Source organism: Giraffa tippelskirchi, chromosome 11, assembly GCF_054371585.1.
Source record: "Giraffa tippelskirchi isolate mGirTip1 chromosome 11, T2T-mGirTip1v1.2.pri, whole genome shotgun sequence".
NCBI lineage: Eukaryota > Metazoa > Chordata > Mammalia > Artiodactyla > Giraffidae > Giraffa > Giraffa tippelskirchi.
The window spans coordinates 39665001-39677669 of record NC_137285.1 but is presented as its reverse complement, the minus strand read 5'-3'; the positions used below and the strand labels follow the sequence as shown (position 1 = coordinate 39677669).

At 37.4% G+C, this 12669-nt stretch overlaps 1 long non-coding RNA gene across 2 annotated transcripts in view; it reads right to left on the bottom strand.

Annotated features, from left to right (window-relative positions):
• Nucleotides 1–12669, bottom strand: part of LOC145525364 (uncharacterized) — an 85029-nt gene that overhangs the window by 58627 nt on the left and 13733 nt on the right. The window lies entirely within an intron of this gene.

Genomic DNA, 12669 nt, shown 5'->3' with positions numbered 1-12669 from the left:
ACCAGGTTTTTTGGCCACAGCAGTATCCCCTGCTAAGAGCTAAACAAGCCATAGTATTGAGAAGCCAGGCTGGAATTCAGCTGTTTAATCATTTTCATGTGTTTGCATTAGAATGGGTATGAACCCTAACAAGTCAGCTGTACAGAGGTTGGAGTTGGAATCCAGGCCTTGTTCTCAAAGAGCTAAAGCTAAAACACTCCCTTAGTTAGCTTGTCTTAGCACTCTCTGTTTCTCAGAAAATAAATTCTATTTGGAAGGAAAGCAAAGTTATTTTAAGGAAAGACCCTCTCTCTAGTCCAGTTACACTTCCATTTCCTCCTCTTTTCTGTTGGCATTTCTTAGAACCCTGCAATTATCCGAGTAAATAAAACTAAACCTTTACTACCAAAAAATAACTTCCAGACTGCTCATGGATCATGCACTGTATAGCCTTGCATAGATTCCTCAAATCTTCTTTCTGAGGCAGGTATGTTATACCATCAGCTATTTTTAAGAACAACATTATTGAGGTATAATTAATATACAAAGAACTGTACAAACTTAATGCATACAATTTGGTGGATTTGGACATACCCAAACATCTGCGAAACTGTTAATACAATCAAAGTAGTAAAGGCTCAGAGAGAAGGAATTTGCTGAAGATTCCAGAGGTAATACATGAACTATTAATAGTAGGGATTTGAACACTGTCTTTCTGATTCTAAAATCAATGCTCTTCCCAAATCAAAGCTTCCACATTGTATTTTCACTTGGACTAATGTTGGTGTGTTGGTATTGGACTGTTAAAAAAATCTGGAGTGTATTCAATCCCAGAGAAGTTCACTTAAGTCAGAAAGAAAGACAAAGGTATTCACAGTGTCTGATTATATCTGTTCTTCAGTTGTAGAAGCAAATGGGATGTTGTGTGAATAGCTGGAGTGGATAGTTGCTTCCCCAAACTGCTACAGAATCACAAACTACACTTTGTGTGATGGATGGGTCCCTCTTTCTAGGGGATACAATATCATTTTATTAATATCTCTTCAAAGCAGGAGTGAGTTATGTACATGTGCATATATGGTATTAGATGTTTTAAACTGCTTATTAAATTTTATTTTCATATATTTATCTTTGTCTTAATTATGTGTCTATGGTATTATATGCTGACATATGGAGGTGTTGGAATCACTGAAAACATAATCATTCTTAAGTTTATAGCATGTAACATACTATGCAAGGGATGAAGTTAAATTGCAGGAGTTTTGGTTCCCTTCCAGTAGTAAAAGTAAAAATTTGCACTGGATGATTTGGTCAATGTAAAAAAATGTTTAGAAAAAAATAAAAATAACTTTAATTCCCCTGTTGATCAGATATGACTCTTGTTGTTATTTGGTGAATTGATAAAGCTATTTAAAAGAAAGAGCTATATATGTTGCTACATGTATGGAAAGTGAGTGAAGAAAGAAATGCTTAATATTTTGTATCATTCATTGTAGAGGAATCAAGGTTGCACAATAGCAATGTACTCCAGTATTTCACTGAAGAAGAGTAACAACACAATTGTATTTATAGATATTTTCAAGAAAAAAAGAAACATGGATTCCTTTTAAAGTATACAGTGAAAATCTAATTTCATGTAGTAATCAGGATTATGGATCCATAATTTTGAAATCATGATTAGAACAAAAAATCCCATGATTACCTAGTGTTAAATGATGGTGCCTTCCTCCAGTCTCAACTGAGATCCTGTTTCAAGGGCTGATGGTTTGTTTTGCTTCTCACTTAAAAACAGCTAGGCTTCTCTGATAGCTCAGTTGGTAAAGAATCCGCCTGCAATGCAGGAGACCCCAGTTCAATTCCTGGGTCGGGAAGATCTGCTGGAGAAGGGATAGGCTACCCACTCCAGCGTTCTTGGGATTCCCTTGTGGCTCAGCTGGTAAAGAATCTGCTGGCAATGAGGGAGACCTGGGTTTGATCCCTGGATTGGGGAGATCTCCTGGAGAAGGGAAAGGCTACCCACTCCAGTATTTTGGCCTGAAGAATTCCATGGACTGTATAGTCTATAGAGTTGCAAAGAGTTGGACACGAATGAGCGACTTTCACTTCACCAAAAACAGCTAGACAAAGAAACCATATGGAACAAGGGCTAAAAGTATTATTATGTAGCAGATTGTATTATTGAAAAATGGTTGCAAAATAATTGCCAGGCCACATATACTTTTAGAAGCTTGCCATTCACCCATAAAAAGATGGAGTGCATTTCCTCCCTCAAATTGAATTTGGGTAGGACTGCATTGCTTCACAAATGGAGTCTAGTTGAGGTGACTTTGCATTTCTTATGATAATAGCAGAGAACAGGCCATACTCTTCTATTTAGTTCTCTTGGGATGACTGCTATGGAGGAAGTCAGACTATGGAAGCTGACTCCCCTGCTACTGCTGTGCTGTGAGGGAGATGAATTTAGCCTACACAGGGAGAGTACTTAGAGGAACACTGAATCGACAAGTTAGGAGACATATGTCTAGCCATCCCAGCTGCTCCAGCTCCTCGTTGTTCCAATCCATCTACTGTGTGACTACAAGGGAGCGACTGGGAGCCAGCACTGTAAAACTGATCCCTTTCTGAACTTCTGAGCTACAGAAATCACAAAAGATAATACAATAATTGTTGTTTTAAGCAACTACATTTTGGGGTGATTTATCATATAGCAATTGGTAACTGGAGCAGAATCTGATGCAGAAATGGAGTGCTGACATAACAAAAACCTCATGTGGACAGAATCCTTTAGGAAGAGACTTTTAGTGAAATTCTGGAGCACTAGGGAGGTTGTTAGTGAAAGCTGGAAGAAACATAGGAGAGTGTTAGCAGTAGCCTAAGGGGTCTCAAGAAGGCTGTCTGGAAGGGCTTAAAGCAAAGTGAGAAAATCATTAATTGGAAGTTGGATAAAGAGGGATCCTTGTTATGTAGTGGCAGAAACTTCTGCAAAATTCTTGCCTGTGTGAATGTGGAACATAGGTTGTGTTCCTAATGAACACGATGATCTGGCTTTTCCTGTGGCCACTAATAAAATAAAAGAGGAGAGTGATGGGCTAATGAACAAATTATTCAGTTTTGAATGAAATTCATAGGAAATGCAAAGGATTCAGACCTGTCTTTTCAGATAGCAAATTGTTCTCAAATTTTAAAAGGACTTTAGGACAAAGACCTAAGGGTAATAGCTAGGGCTAGAATAGTCTTTGTAATACTCCAGAAAGTCCTAAGACAGAATACATGAAGTTCAAGACAGGCTCCAAGTCTGAACTACTTAGATGAGTCTCCCCTTAATTCTTGGCCCACAAAACCCAGTGGAAATAATAAAATGACTGCTATTGTTTTAAGTCAATCCAATTTGTAGTGATTTATTTTAATGAAGTAAATAACCAGAACATATTCAAAAGATAAGAATAATGTATAAAGTCATAAATACTCAGTTTTAATTTTAAAAATTATTTTACCACCAGGGAGTAGGGTAAACATTATTTAGGTTATGTGGATATTAAATAAATGCAATGTCCTACTTTACTTTGGAAGTAAAAATTAAAACAAAAATAAAAACTTCCGCTTAAAGACTAAACTGTATTTAAATATTGACTCAAACATGTATTGCCTTTTTATAAGTTAAATCATCGTTAAAATAGAATGGAAATATTTTTAGGCTGGGGACTTTGGCTTTCATACTATGGGTGTTGCAATATATGACACCCCTTTCCAGAAAGGTAAGTGTTATAAAAGTTATTTCAATTGAGTATTTAGTTTTTACCCAGAACTGAAAATTTCCATATGGAAATAAAGTTTCTCATCATGTGAGCTTTCCCACAATGACTTGTTGGGAAAACCAATAGAACTTTCTGTTACATAATATTGACAATTAAAAGTGGCTGACACTGAGCCTTTAATTAATAATAGATACACATTGATTTAAATTTAGCAATTTAAATAAATGCTATTGGTGAAATTCATATGGTGTGTATAGTTGAACTACTTTGAAAAGAGGTAATATTGCACATATTGTTATACCCAAATCTTCCACAGGATTCCTCTTCACCACTTTTTTCCTCAAATCTCTCCTTTTCTCCTCCCCCTCCTCTTACCTCTTCTTTCCTCTTTCTCTTTCTTTCTCCTCCTTCCTCCTTCTTCTATTATATTAAAATATAGTTTTATGATGTGTCAAAATACAGTTTCTCTTTACTTCAATCTCTTTATCATTTGTATCTGTATAACATGTTTAGCCTAGCTGCTAGCTATATTTAAGAAGAAAACCCTTTATCGTGTTAAAAATGACAGAAGTTATTATTCCTGACTTCAGGAGTTCACATTTCATGGTGGGAAATAGTCACATATTGATCTCATCGTGGCATTGCCAGATACATGTAAGTAAAATGAATAATGCACTTGAGATTACAGAAAAGAAAGTGATGAATATTTTGGCTTGATGAGTATTTTGGGGGTGAAAATGGGGTTTAAGAAGTCATGTCCCAAAGTCAGCTTGCACTGATCTGGGGATTCTTTTATGGAAGAGATGTCTTTTGAATTTAGCCTTAAAATAAAAGTAGAAGGAAAAAAAAGTAGATATATGTATATGAATAACTGATTCACTTTGCTTTATTCAGTTCAGTTCAGTCACTCAGTCATATTCAACTCTCTGTGACCTCATGGATTGCAGCCCACCAGGCCTCCCTGTCCATCACCAACTTCTGGAGCTTGCTCGAACTCATGTCCATCGAGGTGGCGATGCCATCAAACCATCTCATCCTCCAAAGTCCCCTTCTTATCCTGCCTTCAAGTTTTCCCAACACCAGGGTCTTTTCCAATGAGTCAGTCCTTTGTACCAGGTGGCCAAAATATTGGAGTTTCAGCTTCAGCATCAGTCCTTCCAATGAATATTCAGGGTTGATTTCCTTTAGGATTGACTAGTTTGATCTCCATGCAGTCCAAGGGACTCTCAAGAGTTTTCTCCAACACCACAATTCAAAAGCATCAGTTCTTGGGTGCTCAGCGTTCTTTATGGTACAACTTTCACGTCCAAACATGACTACTGGAAAAACCATAGCTTTGACTAGATGGACCTTTGTTGGCAAAGTAATGTCTCTGCTTTTTAATATGCTGTCTAGGTTGGTCATAGCTTTTCTTCCAAGGAGCAAGCATCTTTTAATTTCATGGCTGCAGTGGCCATCTGCAGTGATTTTGGAGTCTAAGAAAATAAAGTCTGTCACTGTTTCCATTGTTTCCTCATCTATTTGCCATGAAGTGATGGGACCAGATGGCATGATTTTAGTTTTTTAAATATTGAGTTTTAAGCCAGCTTTTTCACTCTCCTCTTTCACCTTCATCAAGAGGCTCTTCAGTCCCTCTTTGCTTACTGCCATAAGGGTGTGTCATCTGCATATCTGAGGTCATGGATATTTCCCTCCAAAATCTTGATTCCAGCTTGTGCTTCATTCAGCCTGGCATTTTGCCTGATGTACTCTGCATATAAGTTAAATAAGCAGGGTGACAATATACAGCCTTGACGTATTCCTTTCCCAGTGTGGAACCAGTCTGGTGTTCCATGTATGGTTCTAACTGTTGCTTCCTGACCTGCATACATATTTCTCAGGAGGCAGGTAAGGTGGTCTGGTATTCCCATCTCTTTCAGAATTTTCCTCAGTTTCTTGTGATCCACAGTCAATGGCTTTAGCATAGTCAGTGAAGTACATGATTTTCTGAAATTCTTTTGCTTTTTTCTATTATCCAACGGATGTTGGCAATTTGATCTCTGATTCCTTTGCCTTTTCTAAATCCAGAAATTTTTTTCTTTATACCTGAAACTAATACATCATTGTAAATCAACTATACCTCAATAAAATATCTTAAAAAATTTAAAAAGGTATAAAAGATAAAATACAAGTAGAAGGATTTTTGCTAGGTTGTAAGGGAGAATGGGCTGGGAGAGGGCAGTAAAGGTAAGAATTATGGCTACCATTTACTGGGTACTAACTATGGCCCAGGTGATGTGTTAATTAAGCACTTGTCGAGGAAGAGTTTAGTCACTAAGTCATGTCCGACTCTTGCAACCCCGTGGACTGTAGCCTGTCAGGCTCCTCTGTCCATGGGATTTCCTAGGTAAGAATTCTGGAGTGGGTTGCCATCTCCTTCTCCAGGGAATCTTCCCAACTCAGGGATTGCACCCGTGTCTTTTGTGTCTCCTGCACTGGCAGGCAGGTTCTTGACCACTAGCGCCACCTAGGAAGCCTCTGTTAAGGACTTAATGCTATCATAATTCTTTCTGGAAACAGTTCTGCGAGGTTGATACTACCAACTCCATTTTACAAGGGAAGTGGAGGCTCATGATTTGAAATCATGTCCATCGTCTGTAAGTTTTACTACTGCACTTTACTGCCTCAAAACAAGTGGATGTGGGAAATTTGAGGGGTGAAGGTGGACAAAGTTTAATAAAACACCTTATTTCTCTCATCACCACTTTATATAGCCTGCTGTTTTCTAAAGTTATGTATAGATTTCTCTGGCTGGGGCAAACTTATTCTTCAGGCAAACTCATTGATTTCATAATACAGCAGATTCCTTTAAGATGTTTTGTAGTCTGTTCAGCATATTAAATTGCAGGATAGCATAGTGATATGGTTGAAACAGCTGACACATACAGTCAGTTGAAGCTGTGAGCTGCCCAGTGTTTTGGAGAGGGAAATTTAGGTGGCCTGCAAGGAAGAGGACGGGGTCAGCCAAAATTAACTGACAGGGACAGACTGACAGAAGACATCTGCAGTGTAGAGATCCAAAAAGGGATTGATATCTAGAGTAAATAAGGAACTCCTGCCCTTCAGCAAGGATAACATAGGAAAACTCACCAAAAAGGGCAAAATGCATGAATAAGCATTTTGAATAAGAAGGAAAACACCCAAGTAATCAATCAGTATGTGTAGAGGTACAAGACCTCAATAGAAATCAGAAAAAATCAAATTAAATAACCCAGCCTTCAGCCTCTTAAAAAAGCATGTCTTAGTGTTTATATTATTATGATTATGTAAATACTACTCAGATCTATAATTATATATAATTTGATTTATAGCTTTTAATAACAGCTTTATAGAAGTATAATACACAATACAAAAAGGTACACATTTAAAGTGAAAAATCTGTTAAGATTTGACATGTGTTTACTCCCATTAAACCATCACCATAATGATATATATCCATCACCTTCAACCAATCCAGGAGACACAGAAATGCTGGTTTGATTCCTGGATTGGGAAGATCCTCTGGAGGAGGAATTGGCAAACCACTCCAGTATTCTTGCCTGGAAAAAAAATCCAATGGACAGAGGAGCATGGTGTGCTACAATCCATGGGGTCACAAACAGCTGATGCGACTGGACATGACTAAGCACACACTCACATACACCATCACTCTCAAAAGTTTCCTTGTCTCCTTTTATAATCTCTCCATACTGAGTATTACCTGATAGGCAATTACTGATAAACTTTTTGTCATAAAGATTAGCTTGTGGGAATTCCCTGCTGGTCCAGTGGTTAGGTCTCCACTCTTCCACTGCAAGGGATACAGGTTCAATCCCTGATCAGGGAACTAAGATCCCACAAGCTTCCCCGCGTGGCCAAAAAAAAAACACAAAAAAAATGGTTAGCTTGAATTTTCAAGAATTTACATAACTGAGTCATAGAGCATTAGTCTTTTTTTGGTCTGGCCTCTTCCATTTATCATAATTATTGTGAGAGTCATTCATGTAGTTGCAAACCACAATAGTTTGTTTACTTTTATTGCTGAACTGTATTCTATTGTATGGATGTCCTACCATTTCTTTTGGTGCACCTGTTGATAGATGACTGGATTGTTTCCAGTTTTTTATCATTATAAAACTACTACCAACAGTCATTTACAAATCTTTGTATGGATATATGCTTTCATTTCTCTTGGATAAGTGCTTGGGGTGAAATGAGAGTTCCAGTTCTATCACAATCGTTCTAATTGACAATACTTGGTATTGTCAATCTTTTATCTTTTTAATTTTAGCCATTCTACTAGGTGTGTAGTTGTATCTCCATGGTTTTAATTTGTGTTGCCCTGATGATATTAGGACAATGACAATAATTACTGACATAAGCATATCTTCATGTTCTTATTGCCATCTGCATATCTTCTTTTTTTTAAATTGAAGTATAGTTGATGTACAATATTATACAAATTACAGGTATAAAATATAGTGATTCATAATTTTAAAGGTTATACTCCATTTATAGTCATTATAGCTGTTGGCTGTATTCCATTATAGCTTATTTTATACACAATAGTTTGTACCTCTTAATTGTCCACTCCTATATTGCCCCTTCTCCCTTTCTAATCCCCAGTAGTAACCACTGGTTTGTTCTCTAAAACTGAGACTCTGCTTCTTTTTTGCTATATTTATTAGTTTGTTGTGTTTTTTAGATTCCACATATAAGTGATATCATACAGTGTTTGTATTTTACTGTCTTAACTTATTTCAATTAGCATAACACCCTCCAAGTCCACCTATGCTGTTGCAAATAGCAAAATTTCATTCATTTTTATAGCTGAGTAGTATTTCATTCGGAGAAGGAAATGGCAACCCACTCCAGTACTCTTGCCGGGAAACTCCCATGGACGGAGGAGCCTGGTAGGCTGCAGTCCATGGGGTCGCTAAGGGTCGGACATGACTGAGTGACTTCACTTTCACTTTTCACTTTCATGCATTGGAGAAGAAAATGGCAACCCACTCCAGTGTTCTTGCCTGGAGAATCCTGGGGACGGGGGAGCCTGGGGGGCTACCGTCTATGGGGTCGCACAGAGTCGGACACGACTGAAGCGACTTAGCAGCAGCAGCAGCAGTATTTCATTACACACACACACACACACACACATACACACACACAAATATGGGCTTCCCTGATACATAGCTCAGTTGGTAAAGAATCTACCTGCAATGCAGGAGAACCCCGTTCGATTCCTGGGTCGGGAAGATCCCCTGGAGAAGGGAAAGGCTATCCACACCACTATTCTTGGGCTTGCCTTGTAGCTCAGCTGGTAAAGAATCCGCCTGCAATGTGGGAGACCTGGGTTCGATCCCTGGGTTGGGAAGATCCCCTGGAGGAGGGCAAGGCTACCCACTCCAGTATTCTGGCCTGGGGAATTCCATGGACTACAGTCCATGGGGTCGCAAAGAGTCGGACACGACTGAGCGAGTTTCACTTTCACTTTCATATACATATATATCACATCTTCTTTATCCATTCATCTGTTGATGGACACTTAGGTTGTTTCCATATCTTGACAAAAGTAAATAATGCTGCAATGAACATTAGGGTTCATGCATTCAGTCAGTTCAGTCACTCAGTGGTGTCCGACCCTTTGCAACCCCCTGGACTGCAGTATGCCAGGCTTCCCTGTTTATCACCAACTCCCGGAGCTTGCTCAAACTCATGTCCATCGAGTTGGTGATGCCATCCAACCATGTTATCTCCTTGTCCTCCTGCCTTCAATCTTTACCAGCATCAGGGTCTTTTTTAATGAGTCAATTCTACTCATCAGGTGTCCAAAGTAAAGTGTCAGGTTTTTAATATACTGTCTAGGTTGGTTATAGGTTTTCTCCCAAGGAGCAAGTGTCTTTGAATTTCATGGCTGCAATCATCATCTGCAGTAATTTTGGAGTCCAAAAAAATAAAGTCTGTCACTGTTTCCATCTTTTCCCCATCTATTTGCCATGAAGTGATGGGACCAGATGCCATGATCTTAGTTTTTTGAATATTGAGTCTTAAGCCAGATTTTCCACTCTCCTCTTTCACTTTCATCAAGAAGCTCTGTAGCTCCTCTTCACTTTCTGCCATAAGGGTGGTGTCATCTGCATATCTGAGGTTGTTGACATTTCTCCTGGCATTCTTGATTCCAGCTTGTGTTTCATCCAGCCCGGCATTTCTCATGATGTAATCTGCATATAAGTTAAATAAGCAGGGTGACAATATATAGCCTTGACATACTCCTTTCCCAGTTTTGGGCCAGTCTGGTGTTCCATGTCTGGTTCTAACTGTTGCTTCTTGACTTGGATATGTATTTCTCAGGAGGCAGATAAGGTGGTCTGGCAGCCCCATCTCTTTAAGAATTTTCCAGTTTGTTGTGATTCATATAGTCAAAGGCATAATATTTTGTCAAATCAGTGTTGCTTTTTTTGTTGTTGATAAATACTCATGGAGTGGAATTGCTGGGTCATGTGGTACTTCTATTATTAAATTTTTGGAGAAACTTCCATACTGTTTTTCATAGTGGCTACACCAAATCCCACCAACAATGTATGAGTGTTCTCTTTTCTCCACATCCTAGCCAACACTATCTTTTGTGTTTTTTTTTTGATGATAGCCTGACAGGTGAAGTGATATCTCATTGTGGTTTTGCACTTCCCTAATGATAAACAATGTTGAGCATCTTTTCATGTGTCTATTGGCCATCCACATTTCTTGTTTGGAAAAATGTCTATTCAGGTCTTCTGCTTTTTTTAAAATTGTTTTCTTATGTTGAGTTATGTGAGATATTTATATACGTTGGATATTAACCGCTTAGTGGTCATATCATTTGTAAATATTTTTTCCCATTTAGTAGGTTATATTTTCATTTTGTTGATGGTTTGCTTTGCTGTCCAAACACTTTAAAATTTAATTAGGCCCCATTTTTAATTTCCTTTGCTTTAGGAGACAGATTCAAAAAAGTACTGCTATGATTTGTGTCAAAGAATATTCTGTTTTCCTCTAAGAGTTTTATGGTTTTTGGTCTTACATTCAGGTCTTCAATTCTCTTTGAGTTTATTTTGGTATATGGTGTTACAGAATGTTTCAATTTCATTCTTTTATAGGTAGCCATTCAGGTTTCCTAGCAGCATTTGTTGAAGAGATATTCTTAACTCCTTTGTTATAGATTAATTGACCCTAAATGTGTGGGTTTATTTCTGGGCTCTCTATTCTGTTACATGTACTTTCCATGTACTTTCTATCTTCCAACATTTAGTTGACATCTCTCTTTTATATTTTATCCTCTTCCATTCTATTTGCTCTAAAGATTTGGAACTTAAAAAAATATCCTTTCAATGTAATTTTAATAAATTCTTAGGGGCAACCAGAGATTAAGGAATAGTTGAGATATGGTCTCTTTTGTTTTATTTTTAACTGTGAAATGTAACAAATGTAGAGAAAAGTATACAAAAAATATGGTTCACTGATTTTCCCGAAGTAACCAGTTAGGTTATGAAGTAAGCATTGCCAATCAGAATCCTCTCCCATGCCTGAAAAATTCATGGTGTAAGAATTTTTATCCTATCACAATAAGTATAATTTCAATGCACCCCAAATATTCTAAAACTCATTGTATGGTCTCCAGAGTGTGTCACTTGATAAATAATCCAAACTAGATCCATTTTCTCTATATTTTCCTACTGTCTATTTTTTTGAGAAAATGTTCCTTATAACAGATAAATATTTAGTGCTGATGTAAAGCAAGATATAACAAATCTTGCTGAGTAAGCTTTATCTTAGCTAATAAGTTCCAATGTTTTAAGGAATATCTGTGTGCAGGTAAAATCTGACTTTTTATAAAAGAAACCTCATCTGACACAGTAAATTGTACCTCCCTTGAGATATTCTTCTGTAAGACTAACCTAATTTTCCAAAGTGATTTCTTTTTCTGTGATTTTAGAAGGTCTGGGAGAAACACAGAAGTTAGATTGTGATATAGAGCCAGTATAAAATAAGTTGAAAAGTAATATTTCTCTGTAATATCATTTATTCTCTATTTCCTAGAAGCCCAACACCCTTCCTGTACAAAGGCCATAGTTTTCTGTGAACCAGAAAAGCTGTAAGTTTTACCAGCTGGTTTTAACTGAAAAGAAATATCAAAAAATTCCTCCTGTGGGCTCTATAAATGCTCAGATAGTAGACTGACACACATGAAATATAATAACTGTAGTTATTCATGCCTTTTCCCCCTCTCAGACATATCCTAATGATTTGTTATTCTACTCCGTTTATAAATAGCCATGAAACAGAGTCTCACTAAGCGAGAGGCCTGCTGTTTTTTCTTAAGTAAAGTGTCAAATGAGTTGAATATTTTGGGGCACATAAATCTTTGTTTGGTACCTAAGCTGAGAACAAGTTAATGATTTAGCATATGGAGGGTAAATTGGTTATCAAATTTTGTCTATATTTAGTTTCTTTGTTTCTCCTACAGGAATTATGTTGAAATTGATACCCTTTTTTGAATTTTACTATCAGTAATCTAAAGAAAAAGGTAGGAAGATAAACACTACATTCAATCTTCCGTCCCAGGAATGTGCAACACCTGGAATGCATGATGCATTCCTCTCCATGAGAAACAGGATGCTGGATGCAATCTCCAAAACCTTCTAGTTCTAGTACTTGCATTGTCACATTTAATCTCCAGCAGTTTTGTGTTGCTTTTTCCCCCAGTAAGACTTTTAGATTAGCTATTGAAATGGAACACCCAAAATGTAACCTCAGGGAAAACAATTTGAATACACATTATACTGGAGAATTTTAAAATTTGTTTAACATTATAGTCCTGGGCAGTTTGTCGAACAGATTCCTGGGTCCTGCTCCCAGAGAGTTTGATTTTTCAACCATT